We start from the raw sequence: 5,150 nt of genomic DNA on the forward strand, positions 1-5,150 counted from the left end.
AGTGGTCATGTATGCATGTGAGAGTTGGACTGTGAAGAAAGCTAAGTGCTGAAGAATTGACGCTTTTGAACTGTGGTGTTGGAGAAGACTCTTGAGCGTCCCTTGGACTGCAAGCAGATCCAACCAGTCCATTCTAAAGGAGATCAGTCCTGGGTGTTCATTGAAAGGACTGATGCTGAGGCTGAAACTCCAATACTTTGGCCACCTGATGCAAAAAGTTGACTCATTGGAAAAGACCCTGATGCTGGGAGGGATTGGGGGCAGGAGGAGAAGGGGACGACAGAGGATGAGATGGCTGGATGGCATCACCGACACGATGGATGTGAGTTTGAGTAAACTCTGGGAGTTGGTGTTGGACAGGGAGGCCTGGTGTGCTGCGATTCATGGGGTCGCAAAGAGTCAGACACAACTGAGCAACTGAACTGAACTGATTGAATCTTTAAAGTCTGATTCTTTTTGCAAATTGAAGTATAGTTGATTTACAATACAATATTGTATGTTTCAGGTGTACAGTGTATAGTGAGTCAATATTTTGGCAGAATATACTCCATTATAAGTCTTTCTTGGTGACTCAGTGGTAAAGAATCTGCCTGTAATGCAGGAGACACAGTTTGACCCCTGGGTTTGGAAGATCCCCTGGAGAAGGAATTGGCAACCCATTCGAGTATTCTTGCCTGGGAAATCCCACGGACAGAGGAGCCTGGTAGGCTACAGTCCATGGGGTCACAAAGAGTTCGACACAGCCTAGTGACTAAACAACAACAACTCCATTATAAGTTATTATAAGATAATGGTTATAATATCCTGAGCTATATAATAGGTCCTTTTTGCTTATCTGTTTTATGTAGTTTGTATCTGTTAATCTCATACTCCTACTTTATCCTCCCTCACTCTTTCCCCTCTAGTAACCATAAGTTTGTTTCCTGTATCTGTGAGTCTGTTTCTGTTTTGCATATACATTCATTTGTATTATTTTTTAGGTTCCATGTATAAGTGATATCATACAGTATTTATCTTTCTCTGATTGACTTATTTCACTAAGCATAGTATTCTCTAGCTATATCCACATTACTGCAAATGGCAGAATTTCATTCTTTTTATGGTTAATATTCCATTATACATCCAATATACATATTAGATTATATATAATTAGACTATATATTATTATATATCACATAAAATTATATAAATTGTATATAATATATTATACAATAGATAAAATTTTATTATATACTGTATATATACAGTATATATATACTGTATATATATATATAGAACTTCTGCTTATTAAAGCTATAAGAGCTTAATTGCAAAAGTCTCAATGTAATAAACAATCATGTGATCCACCAGAGCTGGCTTCGTGAGCATGTTATCAGCCTGTCATACACGGCCCTGTGCTCAAAGGGACCTTGCACTTGAGGATTGAAGTTCTTTGGTTGCAGTCTAGAAATTATTTTTTAAATTAACTTTTATTGGCATATAATTGATTTACAACATTGTCTTAGTTTCTGCTGCACAGCAAAGTGAATCAGCCATACGTAAACATATGTCCACTCTTTTTGAAATTCTTAATAATTGTGTCTTGTAAGTGAATTCAGATGGCACAGTGGAGTCTCAGCTCATGTGTGGTCCCACCATTTCACCTGGCCAAGATGGGCTCTCAGCCACAGGCTTGGGGTCCAGAGTAATGATGTAACCAGTGCTATATACCTTGCATTAGGAAATTGCAGAGGAAAGAAAACATATATTGTTTCAATACAGAAAAGCCATGGCATTGTGTGAAATAACAGTGCAGCTACCTTTTGCTTGTGGTGAGAAAAATGAAATTAGTCTAAGATGGTACATTTGACAATGAAGAATATCGAGAAAAGTTTCCTGGGCATGATACTGGCTCTTGCTACCTGTTTGTCTATTTTTTTCCCCTCCAAAGGATCAGCTTTTGCTTTTGTTAATATTCTCTATGATTTTGGTGTTGGTTTATTCATTTTTGCTCTGGTCCTTCTATTAATTTTTTCTCTGCTATTTGATTTTCCTCAGATGTTCTCCTTACTATTTGGATCAAATGCTTGATTGCTATACACCTAGGTGCCTTATTAACAAGAACAGTTTCTATAAGTTGCCTGCATCCATGCGTGCTAAGTCGTTTCAGTCATGACTGACTCTGTGTGACCCTATGGACTGTAGCCCACCAGGCTCCTCTGTCCATGGGATTCTCCAGCCAAGAAAACTTGAGTGGGTTTACATTTCCTTTGTTGCCATTTCCTTCTCCAGGGGATCTTCCCAACCCAGGGATTGAACCCAGGTCTATGTCTCTTGCACTAGCAGGCAGGTTCTTTACCACTAGCACCACCTGGGAAGCCCCTAGCTTGACACTATTTTTAACCAACTTTCTGGAAAAGGTGGAGAGAGTTTCACAGCTCTACAGCTTTGAAAACAGATTTATGTAGGAAAAAAAAACAGTTTAACCTCAAATATAGAGGGACTATCTCACAGCAATCAAATGCTATTACAGAGCATCCTACTGCAAATCTTTGAGCAATTTTAGGGTTAGGTCTGCTGTCTCTTTGTTACTTGGGACCACACGATGTGCCCTGCTCACTGTCAGAAGGGAAAGTGGTGCTGGTGGTTAAGTAGGTGGCATGGACAGGACTGTTGCTGACAACACATGTGAACCTGAACAAGCAGCTCAGAGAAACTCAGAGATACCTGCTTCTCAACCTGGTGCTCAATGTAGGCTAGGAGTTCCGAGCATGAAAGGTAGTATCAGGCAGATCTGGCTTGAATCCATTTCTTCCAATTATCAGCTGAGTTACCTTATTCACTACAAATCTCTTTTCTTGTTTGTAAAATAGAGGTAATAACACCTTTCACTTACAGTTATTTGACTGTAAATGAAATGCATCACTTTCCTTGTGGCACACAATTATTTCCCTTTAGAGCGCTTATCTCAGTTTGTATGTATACAGTCATTCATGTATTTCTGGATTAATTAGCCTATTTGCCTAGTAAAATACTTGCCTGTTTTACTAGATTGTTAAATTGGTGACGACAGGGGCCATATCTATTTTGTCCATCACTTTATACCTGCACAGAGCAAAGTATCTGCCACCTAATAGTTCTTCAATAAATATTCATAGAATGGACAAACAAAATGCTCAACACAGTGTTACATGTTTAATGTAATAAAGTTGCCAACTCAAGAACAAAAATAAACACAAAAAAGGAACAGTAATTTCTTTCTAAACTTATTTGATGTAGGTGGTCTTGACCTCCTCCTTCAGCCAATTCTTGGTCAATTTAAGCATGCTTAAGTATTTGTAGCATTCAGTGTCCAGCTTACTTTATTTCATTGCTCACTCCGTTACTCAAAACCTCCTTTTGCTGACTTTCCCCTGACACTTTCCTAACACTGCGAGACCCATGGCTTCTGGCCTCTGGGAGAAGTCTTCCTGAAGGATGAGGACTGGGCCTTGCATAGATCCAATATTAGTCAGTTTTTCCTTGCTCTTCTGCAACTTCTATGTACTGAAGGGCTGTTTGTCATACAGTGCTTCTGACTGACTCACTGGTGAGTGAATTATTCTTTTTTGAAAAAAAAAAAAAAGGGAGTCCCTATTGAAACATGTTCAACCTAATTAATCCATATCACAAGTTAAAAAAAGGAACACTCAGATTTTATTTTTTCATACCTGCCCCCTCCAGACACACACACACGATATAAACTTCTGTGTAACAAGACGACACAGCCCAGATTCTGGTTCACGTATTCTAAGTGATATTAAGTGCATTCCAATTCTTGTACAAAGAAGGAGTGTGGCCAGAGTCCTAGGAGCAGCAGTGACTAGCACCAGCTTGATTTTAACCAAGATCCAGAGACAAAAGCCCCTTTATGTAGGCAGCAATTTCCTAGGGAATGAAGAGATGTCTTATTTATCTTTACTTTGCCCTAACGTCTCAATGTCAGTTCCCCTGCTTTCTGAACCTGGTATCTGAGTTTAGATATGCAGAAAACAAATCAATGAAAATTACTCCTTAAATTTCCCTCCACATATTTGATATTTTCCATGTGTCATTTCATTGAATCTTATCATTTATCAGAATCACACTTGATTTTGAAAATGCTAAATCCCTGTCTTGTTTATGTCTACTGATATTTGCGATCCCATGGACTGTAGCCCACCAGGTTCCTCTCTGTCCACGGGATTCTCCAGGCAAGGATACTGGAGTGGGTTGCCATTTTCTTCTCCAAGGGATCTTCCTGACCCAGTGATCAAACCTGGGTTTCCTGTACTGCAGACATACTTTTTACTGTCTGAGCCACCAGGGAAGTCCTGATATAGTTCATAAAACTTTCTAAAGAAAAATAAACAGAGTCGATTATTATGGCAACTATGCATAGCAAAGCATAGGCTTGTTAATATGAATTATTATATTTTGTGAACTCATACTATAAATATTTTCATTTTTATTTTTCCCAAATTTCTCACATATAAAATTTCACATATTCATATCCTCTAAAATGGAAGTAAACAAGTAGTTTAGTCTATAAATCTTAACATCTCTTTGTGGGTTTTTTTCCTTCCATGGGCCTGGGAAAGTGCTCAGACAGGATGACTGAAATATTAGTGGACAATGGTACCATTTTCCTGCAGTTATTCTTCAAACTTCTCTGCAAGGACATCTTTGTTTGGTTCATACATTTCAGGTATGTTCTTTTTTTAGTGTTTCAGCTACAGAAAGAATTCTCAGGGTCTGAGGAATGAGTAGCTGTGTGGTTTGTCAGGTAATGCCACTTCAGAAACTAAGATCTGTACATGACAATATGTAGCTCCTACCTGGGTTCTTGACAGTCGTTTCTTTTTGGAATTATTTGGAGGTGAAAAGAAAAGTTTTCCAGAAAAGGGTGAGTGAGAAACCTGATGCAAACATGAAGATGGGCTCGAACAGCAAATGCCCTGAAGCTGTGCTATGCCACTGATCACAGGGTCAACCCCGTCTCGCACCAGGACTGTTATAACAGCTGCCAAACTTGTTCCCTGGACTTTAGCCTCCATACCAATATGTCTTAAATATTTTTGCTCCTTTTCTTTTACCATGGTGCTCGAAACCTTTAAAATGTAACCATAGTTACCATGTTTTAGGGTTTTGGC

Source organism: Bos indicus x Bos taurus, chromosome X (genome assembly GCF_003369695.1).
Source record: "Bos indicus x Bos taurus breed Angus x Brahman F1 hybrid chromosome X, Bos_hybrid_MaternalHap_v2.0, whole genome shotgun sequence".
Lineage (NCBI taxonomy): Eukaryota > Metazoa > Chordata > Mammalia > Artiodactyla > Bovidae > Bos > Bos indicus x Bos taurus.